This window comes from Anser brachyrhynchus, assembly GCF_964034855.1.
Source record: "Anser brachyrhynchus genome assembly, chromosome: 21".
NCBI classification, from domain to species: Eukaryota; Metazoa; Chordata; class Aves; order Anseriformes; family Anatidae; genus Anser; species Anser brachyrhynchus.
The window spans coordinates 661,664-680,168 of NC_137714.1; positions in this window are offsets into that span (position 1 = coordinate 661,664).

Here is an 18,505-nt window from a genome sequence, read left to right on the forward strand (position 1 = left end):
CACATGAGAAGAAGACTTAATGCAGTGGCAAAGCAAAATACTCAGTGTCAAAGCCATGTCTAGATGATCATTAAAGACAGATCAAAATTACCCAATACAGGAGGAAAATCTATCGTTTGTAGAAGATTATGTTCTCTGATTATTAGTTTCAAAATTAGTTTTTCCTTTGGATTTCCTCTGAACTTAAACTTAGTTTGGAATGCCTTTGGTTTTGAATATTTCTGAAATCGTATTACTTCTCCTAAGTAAGTTGCTAGTCTGTTCTATTTACGTGAAATTCGAATAATATTGTGAAGTATCTGCCATCAGTTTTACTGTGTGCCAGGCTGAGTTCCCTGATGAATTTCAAATTTCAGATATGAAACAGTAAAGGTTAAAAAAAAAAAATGTTACAAAGGGTACTTCATGCAGTAGCATAAACTTCTGTTTTCTCAAAACTTGTATCAGTTCATCTCACCAGGACCAGCAGGGGAAGCACACTCTGCCTAGGCACTGGCAAAGGGACACAGTGAGAGTGTAGGGTCTCTTGCTGGGGCCATTCAAAATTTGACTGTACAAGCCCCTGAGCAATATGACAGGGCTTTAAAAATGGCCCTGCTTGAAGTACGCGGGTGATCTGGAGACCTCTAAGGTGCTTTCCAACAAAAGCTTTTCTATAATTGTATGAAATCACCTGCAATAGATTAACCCTGGTCATTATTCCTATCACAGGAAATAACTGTGACACCTGGGTAACAGGTGAGCTTACTGCGACACCAGGGAGAGCCTTCCTGTACTTAAAGGCAACCTGTAGGAAAGCTGGGGAGGGAGTCTTTATCAGGGCCTGGAGTGACAGGACAAGGAGTAACCGCTTTAAACTGAAAAGTAGCACCCAGAAAGAACGGAGTCACGCAACAGGATTCATTTCCAAAACCACCTCATAGACACCTGGGCCAAAGAGCAGGGCCTTGAGCGGGTATATCACAATGACAGAGTTCATTTCCTTCCCGGTAGCTGGCACGTGCCATTTTTTGGGATTTCGGGGCTACAGTGAGCTGCTAAGAGGGATGTCTTAGCTCTTGCAGGGCAGTGCTTCCACTAAGGCCAGGACTTTTCTGCATCTTCTACTGCCCTGCAAGCGAGGATGCTTGGGGCACACAGGAAGCTGGGAGCGGACACAGCTGCAGGGATTCCATAAGACACAAGCAAATGCAGCCTTGGCTTGGTGACACTTTCTCTTGATTACTGCTCAACACAAATTACCTCGAGCAAGTCTACTGTGAGGACTAAAGGAAAGAGACGTATGGATGCTGCTAAGCTCTTCTAGCTTGTACCAGGTAGGAAAGATACCTCTGTAGCAGGCGTGAAGAGGATAGCACTAATTAATTAGATGAGAAGCGGAGGAAAGGCACTTAGAGGTAGTGAAAAGCAGTTAATGTGATGTTCCGGGGAAGCTTCAGTCTGCTTAAGGAGTAGCAAGAACAAGCCTAAAGTCATAGCCAAATACAAGAAAGAGAGGAGGACACGCAGCATGAGAAGCTCCCGAGAGAAAGGAGCTCTGTTTTGGGTAAAAATCAGTCCCTTTTTCTATCATGGAGACATCCAAGGGCGTAGGACACGTGCACTTCAGGGAACCAAGAGATGCTGTGCATTTCTCTCGTCCCCCTGACACAGCCACTAGGTGACGATGCTTCCAATTCTCTCTAAAGAAACCTTGCTTTCTCAGGCCCAGGTGTCCAGCTGCACACCAAGGACGTCCCTGGCTCCCAGGCACAGTTCCCAGGCCCAAGGCCGAGCTCCGCTCCGAACCCCCATTCCAGCAGACCTTGCTCCTGGCATTGTGGAGCAGCCATTTCATGTCAGCCTTTTCTCCTGGCAGTCAGCTTAGCGCCGTAACCTCTGCCATCGGGGCGCCCGAGAGCCGTGTGAGGTCAGCAGAGAGTCACTGTCAGCCTTTGACCTCACAAAGGTGGGTGGCCATAAGTGCCCTGAGCGTCCAGCTCGCATTGAGTTCTGCTGGTGGCACTCGAGGCGTGGAGGTCTGCATGGTGCAATGGGAGACGCCGATGTCCTGCTGCTGGAACAAGAGGCGCTGATGTGCTGCTGGTGCAGGAGGAGACGTGAAGGTGCTGCTGCTTAGAGGTGCTGAGGGGCGGGCAGCCTCAGCGGGCAGCTGAATCAGAGGGCAGGGAAGCCAAGCAGCTTCCTTCTCTGGGGAAGGGGGCACAGAGAAAGTGATTGGAAATGGGGTACAAGCCCTCAGCCTCTAAAAGCAATCCCTCAGATGTTTAGGCATAGTAAAGTTAGGTATATCTATTTGACTCTAGACCCCAACATGTTTGTTAGTGTTCTGGTTTGTCCACTGCTTTCTTGTGGGGGATTTGAGTTGGCCATTACTGTTTAGGTGAATGCTGACTTCATATCTATGGTGCACTTTATTCTTAAAATGGGAAGTTTCTACCAATTTCCCGTCCAAACTTGCTCATAAGCCAACTGCAGTCATCATTTCAGATGTGTCTCCCAACTTACACATTTCCTATTTCTCCTTGATATTTACTCAAGAAATTCATTTACGTAGAGACAACATATTCTTCTCTCAACTGGCATCTGGCCGGGCAGAATGATGTCCTTTCATTCCCTTCCAGGCAATAGGCAACTTGTTCCTTCTGTCTTGTGAACGCTTCCTCCTAAGTTCAATGTGAATACAAGTGGCAGAACTGTGCCTCATGTCTCAAATGAGTGTCAGGGCTGCCTTGTCCAGTGTATTCATACTGGAGGGAAAAAAAAATGAATAGCCATACACACTATATAACCACTAAACTTTTTCAGTCCTCCTTGTGCTAACAGTGCATGAACGTGAGGTTTTATTGTCATTTTTGTTTGTTTGTTTGTTTGCTTGCTTTAAACTCCTGACTGCCATATAGCAAACATGACAAAAAAACACCCTTTTTTGAGAATCTCTGAGAATGGCTCTGCTTTGTATTATCACCTGTCACTTCACCTGAACCATTTCAATCACAAGCGATATCCTTCTGTCAGGCTTGGTAGTACTTCCCAACCTTATGTCCCCTGCAAATCTCAAAGCTCATGTGTAATTTTTAATCTTCAGCCACCATGTCCATACCGAACATATCTAACTTTGAAGTCAGCTCTGCCCTGAATAGGAGGTTGGGTTTTCAGAGGTCCCTTCCAGCCTACATTTCTCCATGAGTCTTTGCCTCCTTAGCAGCTGCAGTTTCAGAACTGTCTCTGAGAATTACCATAGGTAACGACTCCTTTGCTGGTAAGTCCCTCTTCAGTGTGAACAATTGTAAATTCCCTTTATTCACTTGCAGCCCCAAAGCCCAAATCCGTAGATAATGTATCAGAAGCTCACAGAAAGTGAAATAGATGTAATTCATCCCCTGTGTAGGGAAGAACTGGTCCTAGAAAGGAAAGCTATTAAATTATCTGGAAACAATTTAGCTCTGATAAATTATTTTGTAAATTACACATTACCCCCTCCTTCCCTGGTCTTAGCTGTTCTTGCTCCAAAACTTTGCATGGTGTTGATGTCAAACTAACAGGCCCACACTTGTCTGGATGACTCTTTACCCTCTTCTGGACAGAGGTGTATTTGTTACTCTCCCATTCTGGGGACTATCCCTGATTTGCACAATTGTTATGCATTTTTCCTACTTGACTTGTTGTTCTGTGTGCCAATGCTGTTAATAGGCTAGGTAGATATCAGCTTTTCATTTTTCACTTGAATCGCTATAGATTGTTATTTCACCTCAGATGATGTTGCGCCTAGTGCCCTACCCTCCTTTTCAATGGGAGTCCTGTCACTGCCCTTAATATCACATTGTTGTTGCTGTTAGATGCAGGAAATAAGATTTGCAGCATTTGAGACATCAGTAACTTTTGATCTATTTTTGCCTCAAGCGTGCAACTGTCCTAATTTGTTCTCTTTGTTCCCCCTGGTTTCTGTGGCTTAAATACCACTTACTATTATTGTTTAATTTCCTATGTGAAGGAGGTTTTCGGTCATTCTTACTTTATTTCTGCAGTTTTTAACCTCTGAAACATGCCTTTTCTCATCGCTTTTTTCCTCTTTGAATTTTGAATTTTAACTATGCCTTCTCTGCACTCAAGTCCCAGAGCTGCTTAGTCAGACTCAATTATTCATTTCCTTAGATTTCAAAGTTTGCATTTCTAAGCCTCAAAACCTTCATTCTAAACCTGGTTTTGTCTGTCGTGAAATGTAAAATGAGAAAAGTCAGCTCATGATCACACTTTATTCAAATTTTACTACATTTAAACCCATACAGGAGCCAAGTCTAAAATGGTCTTATATTTTTTCACTTTTGGGAAGAAATCCATCACATAGTACACCTCTATGAACATAAGTGGTAATTATCTTTCAATCTTTTGCTGGGAAGTTAAAGTCTCCCATAATTCCCATTATTGTTTACGTGTCTGATAACTGTACAGAGATAATTCACTATTAGACTGGAGCTAAGAGCAAAGAGCAGGCTAGCAAGGCTGTCTATCTTTAGCAGTGATTTGCACAAAACCACTCTTTTGCTGACCCATAACATTTAATTTCTCCATCCTCTGCTTCTTGCTAACACAAAGCACCATCTTATTCCATCCATTTGCCTTGGTTTCCAGCCTTCCTGAGATTTATCAGTACTTGTATGACATTCATGCCTTTGTTTCACCCTTCCTGTGTTGACACTTGTCATAACAGTTTTAGATCCTGAACATGATCATCTCAAAGTTTGCCTGACAGTTAGGTCTTCCTCACATTGTCATAGAGTATCAGGTCTCTACCACTTGAAATAGATTGGATTGGATTAGATTATTGGCACCGTCTCTTGTGCTGGTAGTCCATTATCTTCACAGTCCGTACAACTGGCCATCAGTGAACATGAAGTGGCCTTATCCTGCCCATTTACCTTTCTGGAAATCAGCCACTCTGTCTGCCTAGAACAGGGAATGGATTTTCCTCACCTTTCTTCAAAAGCTCTGAAGTTTTCTGTGATCTTTCCAATTGTACGGTATGATAAGCTTTTGCTGCCACTGAAGGGTAGAAGTCATTATGAATAGTGCCAACAAAACAGAAACATAACAATGAAAACGATATTTTAATTCAGAATAGGTATTTGAAAAGTTCACCTTTTCTAGCACAAATGGGGAAAAGAAAAAAAGGAAGGAAAAAAAAAAAAAAAAGCAGTCCTAAAACATCAAAACTGTGGCCAAAGAATTAGAAGAAACACTATTTTTCCAAAGCTGCAATGTTTTCCATTCATCTGGCTGGGCCAGCAGAGCACTGGAGACCTGGATGCACTGTACTCATGGCTGGTTCCCCTAAATGACCTGCAGGGAGATCTTCTTATCTCTGTCCCTCTGTTTCTCCTTTCAATCTCTGTTTTGTCTGTTTGTATCACTAGCTCTCAAATCGCCACTGATATATGCACGTGCAGCACCCAGCACAACCTTGTTTCAGGCTCCAGCGGGACCTTTAGGCATTACCATCCTGTAAACAAATAACAATGATAGTGAGTGTAATTACAATCGTCAAACTATTCCAGCTCCACATCATTAGCCATGCCCTGAGCTAAATAACATTTTAATCAGTTTGATATGTCATCTGTGGCTTTCTTCACTGTCACTTGCAATCCAGCAAACTCCTTCCTTCACGTTTCTAGATTAGACAGAGGGTTCTCAACTGCAGACATCCAATTCCCTGTTCAGGAAGCAGCGAGACCGTTCCTCTTCTCACAGATTTAAGATGATAGCCAAGCATCATGAGACACAGTGCATATGTCTCCTAGGCCCATCCCATGAGAGCAGGACATTTACCACACATGAGAAGAAGACTTAATGCAGTGGCAAAGCAAAATACTCGGTGTCAAAGCCATGTCTAGATGATCATTAAAGACAGATCAAAATTACCCAATACAGGAGGAAAATCTATCGTTTGTAGAAGATTATGTTCTCTGATTATTAGTTTCAAAATTAGTTTTTCCTTTGGATTTCCTCTGAACTTAAACTTAGTTTGGAATGCCTTTGGTTTTGAATATTTCTGAAATCGTATTACTTCTCCTAAGTAAGTTGCTAGTCTGTTCTATTTACGTGAAATTCGAATAATATTGTGAAGTATCTGCCATCAGTTTTACAGTGTGCCAGGCTGAGTTCCCTGATGAATTTCAAATTTCAGATATGAAACAGTAAAGGTTAAAAAAAAAAAATGTTACAAAGGGTACTCCATGCAGTAGCATAAACTTCTGTTTTCTCAAAACTTGTATCAGTTCATCTCACCAGGACCAGCAGGGGAAGCACACTCTGCCTAGGCACTGGCAAAGGGACACAGTGAGAGTGTAGGGTCTCTTGCTGGGGCCATTCAAAATTTGACTGTACAAGCCCCTGAGCAATATGACAGGGCTTTAAAAATGGCCCTGCTTGAAGTACGCGGGTGATCTGGAGACCTCTAAGGTGCTTTCCAACAAAAGCTTTTCTATAATTGTATGAAATCACCTGCAATAGATTAACCCTGGTCATTATTCCTATCACAGGAAATAACTGTGACACCTGGGTAACAGGTGAGCTTACTGCGACACCAGGGAGAGCCTTCCTGTACTTAAAGGCAACCTGTAGGAAAGCTGGGGAGGGAGTCTTTATCAGGGCCTGGAGTGACAGGACAAGGAGTAACCGCTTTAAACTGAAAAGTAGCACCCAGAAAGAACGGAGTCACGCAACAGGATTCATTTCCAAAACCACCTCGTAGACACCTGGGCCAAAGAGCAGGGCCTTGAGCGGGTATATCACAATGGCGGAGTTCATTTCCTTCCCAGTAGCTGGCACGTGCCGTTTTTTGGGATTTCGGGGCTACAGTGAGCTGCTAAGAGGGATGTCTTAGCTCTTGCAGGGCAGTGCTTCCACTAAGGCCAGGACTTTTCTGCATCTTCTACTGCCCTGCAAGCGAGGATGCTTGGGGCACACAGGAAGCTGGGAGGGGACACAGCTGCAGGGATTCCATAAGACACAAGCAAATGCAGCCTTGGCTTGGTGACACTTTCTCTTGATTACTGCTCAACACAAATTACCTCAAGCAAGTCTACTGTGAGGACTAAAGGAAAGAGACGTATGGATGCTGCTAAGCTCTTCTAGCTTGTACCAGGTAGGAAAGATACCTCTGTAGCAGGCGTGAAGAGGATAGCACTAATTAATTAGATGAGAAGCGGAGGAAAGGCACTTAGAGGTAGTGAAAAGCAGTTAATGTGATGTTCCGGGGAAGCTTCAGTCTGCTTAAGGAGTAGCAAGAACAAGCCTAAAGTCATAGCCAAATACAAGAAAGAGAGGAGGACACGCAGCATGAGAAGCTCCCGAGAGAAAGGAGCTCTGTTTTGGGTAAAAATCAGTCCCTTTTTCTATCATGGAGACATCCAAGGGCGTAGGACACGTGCACTTCAGGGAACCAAGAGATGCTGTGCATTTCTCTCGTCCCCCTGACACAGCCACTAGGTGACGATGCTTCCAATTCTCTCTAAAGAAACCTTGCTTTCTCAGGCCCAGGTGTCCAGCTGCACACCAAGGACGTCCCTGGCTCCCAGGCACAGTTCCCAGGCCCAAGGCCGAGCTCCCCTCCGAACCCCCATTCCAGCAGACCTTGCTCCTGGCATTGTGGAGCAGCCATTTCATGTCAGCCTTTTCTCCTGGCAGTCAGCTTAGCGCCGTAACCTCTGCCATCGGGGCGCCCGAGAGGCGTGTGAGGTCAGCAGAGAGTCACTGTCAGCCTTTGACCTCACAAAGGTGGGTGGCCATAAGTGCCCTGAGCGTCCAGCTCGCATTGAGTACTGCTGGTGGCACTCAAGGCGTGGAGGTCTGCATGGTGCAATGGGAGACGCCGATGTCCTGCTGCTGGAACAAGAGGCGCTGATGTGCTGCTGGTGCAGGAGGAGACGTGAAGGTGCTGCTGCTTAGAGGTGCTGAGGGGCGGGCAGCCTCAGCGGGCAGCTGAATCAGAGGGCAGGGAAGCCAAGCAGCTTCCTTCTCTGGGGAAGGGGGCACAGAGAAAGTGATTGGAAATGGGGTACAAGCCCTCAGCCTCTAAAAGCAAGCCCTCAGATGTTTAGGCATAGTAAAGTTAGGTATATCTATTTGACTCTAGACCCCAACATGTTTGTTAGTGTTCTGGTTTGTCCACTGCTTTCTTGTGGGGGATTTGAGTTGGCCATTACTCTTTAGGTGAATGCTGACTTCATATCTATGGTGCACTTTATTCTTAAAATGGGAAGTTTCTACCAATTTCCCGTCCAAACTTGCTCATAAGCCAACTGCAGTCATCATTTCAGATGTGTCTCCCAACTTACACATTTCCTATTTCTCCTTGCTATTTACTCAAGAAATTCATTTACGTAGAGACAACATATTCTTCTCTCAACTGGCATCTGGCCGGGCAGAATGATGTCCTTTCATTCCCTTCCAGGCAATAGGCAACTTGTTCCTTCTGTCTTGTGAACTCTTCCTCCTAAGTTCAATGTGAATACAAGTGGCAGAACTGTGCCTCATGTCTCAAATGAGTGTCAGGGCTGCCTTGTCCAGTGTATTCATACTGGAGGGAAAAAAAAATGAATAGCCATACACACTATATAACCACTAAACTTTTTCAGTCCTCCTTGTGCTAACAGTGCATGAACGTGAGGTTTTGTTGTCATTTTTGTTTGTTTGTTTGTTTGCTTGCTTTAAACTCCTGACTGCCATATAGCAAACATGACCAAAAAACACCCTTTTTTGAGAATCTCTGAGAATGGCTCTGCTTTGTATTATCACCTGTCACTTCACCTGAACCATTTCAATCACAAGCGATATCCTTCTGTCAGGCTTGGTAGTACTTCCCAACCTTATGTCCCCTGCAAATCTCAAAGCTCATGTGTAATTTTTAATCTTCAGCCACCATGTCCATACCGAACATATCTAACTTTGAAGTCAGCTCTGCCCTGAATAGGAGGTTGGGTTTTCAGAGGTCCCTTCCAGCCTACATTTCTCCATGAGTCTTTGCCTCCTTAGCAGCTGCAGTTTCAGAACTGTCTCTGAGAATTACCATAGGTAACGACTCCTTTGCTGGTAAGTCCCTCTTCAGTGTGAACAATTGTAAATTCCCTTTATTCACTTGCAGCCCCAAAGCCCAAATCCGTAGATAATGTATCAGAAGCTCACAGAAAGTGAAATAGATGTAATTCATCCCCTGTGTAGGGAAGAACTGGTCCTAGAAAGGAAAGCTATTAAATTATCTGGAAACAATTTAGCTCTGATAAATTATTTTGTAAATTACACATTACCCCCTCCTTCCCTGGTCTTAGCTGTTCTTGCTCCAAAACTTTGCATGGTGTTGATGTCAAACTAACAGGCCCACACTTGTCTGGATGACTCTTTACCCTCTTCTGGACAGAGGTGTATTTGTTACTCTCCCATTCTGGGGACTATCCCTGATTTGCACAATTGTTATGCATTTTTCCTACTTGACTTGTTGTTCTGTGTGCCAATGCTGTTAATAGGCTAGGTAGATATCAGCTTTTCATTTTTCACTTGAATCGCTATAGATTGTTATTTCACCTCAGATGATGTTGCGCCTAGTGCCCTACCCTCCTTTTCAATGGGAGTCCTGTCACTGCCCTTAATATCACATTGTTGTTGCTGTTAGATGCAGGAAATAAGATTTGCAGCATTTGAGACATCAGTAACTTTTGATCTATTTTTGCCTCAAGCGTGCAACTGTCCTAATTTGTTCTCTTTGTTCCCCCTGGTTTCTGTGGCTTAAGTACCACTTACTATTATTGTTTAATTTCCTATGTGAAGGAGGTTTTCGGTCATTCTTACTTTATTTCTGCAGTTTTTAACCTCTGAAACATGCCTTTTCTCATCGCTTTTTTCCTCTTTGAATTTTGAATTTTAACTATGCCTTCTCTGCACTCAAGTCCCAGAGCTGCTTAGTCAGACTCAATTATTCATTTCCTTAGATTTCAAAGTTTGCATTTCTAAGCCTCAAAACCTTCATTCTAAACCTGGTTTTGTCTGTCGTGAAATGTAAAATGAGAAAAGTCAGCTCATGATCACACTTTATTCAAATTTTACTACATTTAAACCCATACAGGAGCCAAGTCTAAAATGGTCTTATATTTTTTCACTTTTGGGAAGAAATCCATCACATAGTACACCTCTATGAACATAAGTGGTAATTATCTTTCAATCTTTTGCTGGGAAGTTAAAGTCTCCCATAATTCCCATTATTGTTTACGTGTCTGATAACTGTACAGAGATAATTCACTATTAGACTGGAGCTAAGAGCAAAGAGCAGGCTAGCAAGGCTGTCTATCTTTAGCAGTGATTTGCACAAAACCACTCTTTTGCTGACCCATAACATTTAATTTCTCCATCCTCTGCTTCTTGCTAACACAAAGCACCATCTTATTCCATCCATTTGCCTTGGTTTCCAGCCTTCCTGAGATTTATCAGTACTTGTATGACATTCATGCCTTTGTTTCACCCTTCCTGTGTTGACACTTGTCATAACAGTTTTAGATCCTGAACATGATCATCTCAAAGTTTGCCTGACAGTTAGGTCTTCCTCACATTGTCATAGAGTATCAGGTCTCTACCACTTGAAATAGATTGGATTGGATTAGATTATTGGCACCGTCTCTTGTGCTGGTAGTCCATTATCTTCACAGTCCGTACAACTGGCCATCAGTGAACATGAAGTGGCCTTATCCTGCCCAGTTACCTTTCTGGAAATCAGCCACTCTCTCTGCCTAGAACAGGGAATGGATTTTCCTCACCTTTCTTCAAAAGCTCTGAAGTTTTCTGTGATCTTTCCAATTGTACGGTATGATAAGCTTTTGCTGCCACTGAAGGGTAGAAGTCATTATGAATAGTGCCAACAAAACAGAAACATAACAATGAAAACGATATTTTAATTCAGAATAGGTATTTGAAAAGTTCACCTTTTCTAGCACAAATGGGGAAAAGAAAAAAAGGAAGGAAAAAAAAAAAAAAAAAGCAGTCCTAAAACATCAAAACTGTGGCCAAAGAATTAGAAGAAACACTATTTTTCCAAAGCTGCAATGTTTTCCATTCATCTGGCTGGGCCAGCAGAGCACTGGAGACCTGGATGCACTGTACTCATGGCTGGTTCCCCTAAATGACCTGCAGGGAGATCTTCTTATCTCTGTCCCTCTGTTTCTCCTTTCAATCTCTGTTTTGTCTGTTTGTATCACTAGCTCTCAAATCGCCACTGATATATGCACGTGCAGCACCCAGCACAACCTTGTTTCAGGCTCCAGCGGGACCTTTAGGCATTACCATCCTGTAAACAAATAACAATGATAGTGAGTGTAATTACAATCGTCAAACTATTCCAGCTCCACATCATTAGCCATGCCCTGAGCTAAATAACATTTTAATCAGTTTGATATGTCATCTGTGGCTTTCTTCACTGTCACTTGCAATCCAGCAAACTCCTTCCTTCACGTTTCTAGATTAGACAGAGGGTTCTCAACTGCAGACATCCAATTCCCTGTTCAGGAAGCAGCGAGACCGTTCCTCTTCTCACAGATTTAAGATGATAGCCAAGCATCATGAGACACAGTGCGTATGTCTCCTAGGCCCATCCCATGAGAGCAGGACATTTACCACACATGAGAAGAAGACTTAATGCAGTGGCAAAGCAAAATACTCGGTGTCAAAGCCATGTCTAGATGATCATTAAAGACAGATCAAAATTACCCAATACAGGAGGAAAATCTATCGTTTGTAGAAGATTATGTTCTCTGATTATTAGTTTCAAAATTAGTTTTTCCTTTGGATTTCCTCTGAACTTAAACTTAGTTTGGAATGCCTTTGGTTTTGAATATTTCTGAAATCGTATTACTTCTCCTAAGTAAGTTGCTAGTCTGTTCTATTTACGTGAAATTCGAATAATATTGTGAAGTATCTGCCATCAGTTTTACAGTGTGCCAGGCTGAGTTCCCTGATGAATTTCAAATTTCAGATATGAAACAGTAAAGGTTAAAAAAAAAAAATGTTACAAAGGGTACTTCATGCAGTAGCATAAACTTCTGTTTTCTCAAAACTTGTATCAGTTCATCTCACCAGGACCAGCAGGGGAAGCACACTCTGCCTAGGCACTGGCAAAGGGACACAGTGAGAGTGTAGGGTCTCTTGCTGGGGCCATTCAAAATTTGACTGTACAAGCCCCTGAGCAATATGACAGGGCTTTAAAAATGGCCCTGCTTGAAGTACGCGGGTGATCTGGAGACCTCTAAGGTGCTTTCCAACAAAAGCTTTTCTATAATTGTATGAAATCACCTGCAATAGATTAACCCTGGTCATTATTCCTATCACAGGAAATAACTGTGACACCTGGGTAACAGGTGAGCTTACTGCGACACCAGGGAGAGCCTTCCTGTACTTAAAGGCAACCTGTAGGAAAGCTGGGGAGGGAGTCTTTATCAGGGCCTGGAGTGACAGGACAAGGAGTAACCGCTTTAAACTGAAAAGTAGCACCCAGAAAGAACGGAGTCACGCAACAGGATTCATTTCCAAAACCACCTCATAGACACCTGGGCCAAAGAGCAGGGCCTTGAGCGGGTATATCACAATGACAGAGTTCATTTCCTTCCCGGTAGCTGGCACGTGCCATTTTTTGGGATTTCGGGGCTACAGTGAGCTGCTAAGAGGGATGTCTTAGCTCTTGCAGGGCAGTGCTTCCACTAAGGCCAGGACTTTTCTGCATCTTCTACTGCCCTGCAAGCGAGGATGCTTGGGGCACACAGGAAGCTGGGAGCGGACACAGCTGCAGGGATTCCATAAGACACAAGCAAATGCAGCCTTGGCTTGGTGACACTTTCTCTTGATTACTGCTCAACACAAATTACCTCGAGCAAGTCTACTGTGAGGACTAAAGGAAAGAGACGTATGGATGCTGCTAAGCTCTTCTAGCTTGTACCAGGTAGGAAAGATACCTCTGTAGCAGGCGTGAAGAGGATAGCACTAATTAATTAGATGAGAAGCGGAGGAAAGGCACTTAGAGGTAGTGAAAAGCAGTTAATGTGATGTTCCGGGGAAGCTTCAGTCTGCTTAAGGAGTAGCAAGAACAAGCCTAAAGTCATAGCCAAATACAAGAAAGAGAGGAGGACACGCAGCATGAGAAGCTCCCGAGAGAAAGGAGCTCTGTTTTGGGTAAAAATCAGTCCCTTTTTCTATCATGGAGACATCCAAGGGCGTAGGACACGTGCACTTCAGGGAACCAAGAGATGCTGTGCATTTCTCTCGTCCCCCTGACACAGCCACTAGGTGACGATGCTTCCAATTCTCTCTAAAGAAACCTTGCTTTCTCAGGCCCAGGTGTCCAGCTGCACACCAAGGACGTCCCTGGCTCCCAGGCACAGTTCCCAGGCCCAAGGCCGAGCTCCGCTCCGAACCCCCATTCCAGCAGACCTTGCTCCTGGCATTGTGGAGCAGCCATTTCATGTCAGCCTTTTCTCCTGGCAGTCAGCTTAGCGCCGTAACCTCTGCCATCGGGGCGCCCGAGAGCCGTGTGAGGTCAGCAGAGAGTCACTGTCAGCCTTTGACCTCACAAAGGTGGGTGGCCATAAGTGCCCTGAGCGTCCAGCTCGCATTGAGTTCTGCTGGTGGCACTCGAGGCGTGGAGGTCTGCATGGTGCAATGGGAGACGCCGATGTCCTGCTGCTGGAACAAGAGGCGCTGATGTGCTGCTGGTGCAGGAGGAGACGTGAAGGTGCTGCTGCTTAGAGGTGCTGAGGGGCGGGCAGCCTCAGCGGGCAGCTGAATCAGAGGGCAGGGAAGCCAAGCAGCTTCCTTCTCTGGGGAAGGGGGCACAGAGAAAGTGATTGGAAATGGGGTACAAGCCCTCAGCCTCTAAAAGCAATCCCTCAGATGTTTAGGCATAGTAAAGTTAGGTATATCTATTTGACTCTAGACCCCAACATGTTTGTTAGTGTTCTGGTTTGTCCACTGCTTTCTTGTGGGGGATTTGAGTTGGCCATTACTGTTTAGGTGAATGCTGACTTCATATCTATGGTGCACTTTATTCTTAAAATGGGAAGTTTCTACCAATTTCCCGTCCAAACTTGCTCATAAGCCAACTGCAGTCATCATTTCAGATGTGTCTCCCAACTTACACATTTCCTATTTCTCCTTGCTATTTACTCAAGAAATTCATTTACGTAGAGACAACATATTCTTCTCTCAACTGGCATCTGGCCGGGCAGAATGATGTCCTTTCATTCCCTTCCAGGCAATAGGCAACTTGTTCCTTCTGTCTTGTGAACTCTTCCTCCTAAGTTCAATGTGAATACAAGTGGCAGAACTGTGCCTCATGTCTCAAATGAGTGTCAGGGCTGCCTTGTCCAGTGTATTCATACTGGAGGGAAAAAAAAATGAATAGCCATACACACTATATAACCACTAAACTTTTTCAGTCCTCCTTGTGCTAACAGTGCATGAACGTGAGGTTTTGTTGTCATTTTTGTTTGTTTGTTTGTTTGCTTGCTTTAAACTCCTGACTGCCATATAGCAAACATGACCAAAAAACACCCTTTTTTGAGAATCTCTGAGAATGGCTCTGCTTTGTATTATCACCTGTCACTTCACCTGAACCATTTCAATCACAAGCGATATCCTTCTGTCAGGCTTGGTAGTACTTCCCAACCTTATGTCCCCTGCAAATCTCAAAGCTCATGTGTAATTTTTAATCTTCAGCCACCATGTCCATACCGAACATATCTAACTTTGAAGTCAGCTCTGCCCTGAATAGGAGGTTGGGTTTTCAGAGGTCCCTTCCAGCCTACATTTCTCCATGAGTCTTTGCCTCCTTAGCAGCTGCAGTTTCAGAACTGTCTCTGAGAATTACCATAGGTAACGACTCCTTTGCTGGTAAGTCCCTCTTCAGTGTGAACAATTGTAAATTCCCTTTATTCACTTGCAGCCCCAAAGCCCAAATCCGTAGATAATGTATCAGAAGCTCACAGAAAGTGAAATAGATGTAATTCATCCCCTGTGTAGGGAAGAACTGGTCCTAGAAAGGAAAGCTATTAAATTATCTGGAAACAATTTAGCTCTGATAAATTATTTTGTAAATTACACATTACCCCCTCCTTCCCTGGTCTTAGCTGTTCTTGCTCCAAAACTTTGCATGGTGTTGATGTCAAACTAACAGGCCCACACTTGTCTGGATGACTCTTTACCCTCTTCTGGACAGAGGTGTATTTGTTACTCTCCCATTCTGGGGACTATCCCTGATTTGCACAATTGTTATGCATTTTTCCTACTTGACTTGTTGTTCTGTGTGCCAATGCTGTTAATAGGCTAGGTAGATATCAGCTTTTCATTTTTCACTTGAATCGCTATAGATTGTTATTTCACCTCAGATGATGTTGCGCCTAGTGCCCTACCCTCCTTTTCAATGGGAGTCCTGTCACTGCCCTTAATATCACATTGTTGTTGCTGTTAGATGCAGGAAATAAGATTTGCAGCATTTGAGACATCAGTAACTTTTGATCTATTTTTGCCTCAAGCGTGCAACTGTCCTAATTTGTTCTCTTTGTTCCCCCTGGTTTCTGTGGCTTAAGTACCACTTACTATTATTGTTTAATTTCCTATGTGAAGGAGGTTTTCGGTCATTCTTACTTTATTTCTGCAGTTTTTAACCTCTGAAACATGCCTTTTCTCATCGCTTTTTTCCTCTTTGAATTTTGAATTTTAACTATGCCTTCTCTGCACTCAAGTCCCAGAGCTGCTTAGTCAGACTCAATTATTCATTTCCTTAGATTTCAAAGTTTGCATTTCTAAGCCTCAAAACCTTCATTCTAAACCTGGTTTTGTCTGTCGTGAAATGTAAAATGAGAAAAGTCAGCTCATGATCACACTTTATTCAAATTTTACTACATTTAAACCCATACAGGAGCCAAGTCTAAAATGGTCTTATATTTTTTCACTTTTGGGAAGAAATCCATCACATAGTACACCTCTATGAACATAAGTGGTAATTATCTTTCAATCTTTTGCTGGGAAGTTAAAGTCTCCCATAATTCCCATTATTGTTTACGTGTCTGATAACTGTACAGAGATAATTCACTATTAGACTGGAGCTAAGAGCAAAGAGCAGGCTAGCAAGGCTGTCTATCTTTAGCAGTGATTTGCACAAAACCACTCTTTTGCTGACCCATAACATTTAATTTCTCCATCCTCTGCTTCTTGCTAACACAAAGCACCATCTTATTCCATCCATTTGCCTTGGTTTCCAGCCTTCCTGAGATTTATCAGTACTTGTATGACATTCATGCCTTTGTTTCACCCTTCCTGTGTTGACACTTGTCATAACAGTTTTAGATCCTGAACATGATCATCTCAAAGTTTGCCTGACAGTTAGGTCTTCCTCACATTGTCATAGAGTATCAGGTCTCTACCACTTGAAATAGATTGGATTGGATTAGATTATTGGCACCGTCTCTTGTGCTGGTAGTCCATTATCTTCACAGTCCGTACAACTGGCCATCAGTGAACATGAAGTGGCCTTATCCTGCCCATTTACCTTTCTGGAAATCAGCCACTCTGTCTGCCTAGAACAGGGAATGGATTTTCCTCACCTTTCTTCAAAAGCTCTGAAGTTTTCTGTGATCTTTCCAATTGTACGGTATGATAAGCTTTTGCTGCCACTGAAGGGTAGAAGTCATTATGAATAGTGCCAACAAAACAGAAACATAACAATGAAAACGATATTTTAATTCAGAATAGGTATTTGAAAAGTTCACCTTTTCTAGCACAAATGGGGAAAAGAAAAAAAGGAAGGAAAAAAAAAAAAAAAAGCAGTCCTAAAACATCAAAACTGTGGCCAAAGAATTAGAAGAAACACTATTTTTCCAAAGCTGCAATGTTTTCCATTCATCTGGCTGGGCCAGCAGAGCACTGGAGACCTGGATGCACTGTACTCATGGCTGGTTCCCCTAAATGACCTGCAGGGAGATCTTCTTATCTCTGTCCCTCTGTTTCTCCTTTCAATCTCTGTTTTGTCTGTTTGTATCACTAGCTCTCAAATCGCCACTGATATATGCACGTGCAGCACCCAGCACAACCTTGTTTCAGGCTCCAGCGGGACCTTTAGGCATTACCATCCTGTAAACAAATAACAATGATAGTGAGTGTAATTACAATCGTCAAACTATTCCAGCTCCACATCATTAGCCATGCCCTGAGCTAAATAACATTTTAATCAGTTTGATATGTCATCTGTGGCTTTCTTCACTGTCACTTGCAATCCAGCAAACTCCTTCCTTCACGTTTCTAGATTAGACAGAGGGTTCTCAACTGCAGACATCCAATTCCCTGTTCAGGAAGCAGCGAGACCGTTCCTCTTCTCACAGATTTAAGATGATAGCCAAGCATCATGAGACACAGTGCATATGTCTCCTAGGCCCATCCCATGAGAGCAGGACATTTACCACACATGAGAAGAAGACTTAATGCAGTGGCAAAGCAAAATACTCGGTGTCAAAGCCATGTCTAGATGATCATTAAAGACAGATCAAAATTACCCAATACAGGAGGAAAATCTATCGTTTGTAGAAGATTATGTTCTCTGATTATTAGTTTCAAAATTAGTTTTTCCTTTGGATTTCCTCTGAACTTAAACTTAGTTTGGAATGCCTTTGGTTTTGAATATTTCTGAAATCGTATTACTTCTCCTAAGTAAGTTGCTAGTCTGTTCTATTTACGTGAAATTCGAATAATATTGTGAAGTATCTGCCATCAGTTTTACAGTGTGCCAGGCTGAGTTCCCTGATGAATTTCAAATTTCAGATATGAAACAGTAAAGGTTAAAAAAAAAAAATGTTACAAAGGGTACTCCATGCAGTAGCATAAACTTCTGTTTTCTCAAAACTTGTATCAGTTCATCTCACCAGGACCAGCAGGGGAAGCACACTCTGCCTAGGCACTGGCAAAGGGACACAGTGAGAGTGTAGGGTCTCTTGCTGGGGCCATTCAAAATTTGACTGTACAAGCCCCTGAGCAATATGACAGGGCTTTAAAAATGGCCCTGCTTGAAGTACGCGGGTGATCTGGAGACCTCTAAGGTGCTTTCCAACAAAAGCTTTTCTATAATTGTATGAAATCACCTGCAATAGATTAACCCTGGTCATTATTCCTATCACAGGAAATAACTGTGACACCTGGGTAACAGGTGAGCTTACTGCGACACCAGGGAGAGCCTTCCTGTACTTAAAGGCAACCTGTAGGAAAGCTGGGGAGGGAGTCTTTATCAGGGCCTGGAGTGACAGGACAAGGAGTAACCGCTTTAAACTGAAAAGTAGCACCCAGAAAGAACGGAGTCACGCAACAGGATTCATTTCCAAAACCACCTCGTAGACACCTGGGCCAAAGAGCAGGGCCTTGAGCGGGTATATCACAATGGCGGAGTTCATTTCCTTCCCAGTAGCTGGCACGTGCCGTTTTTTGGGATTTC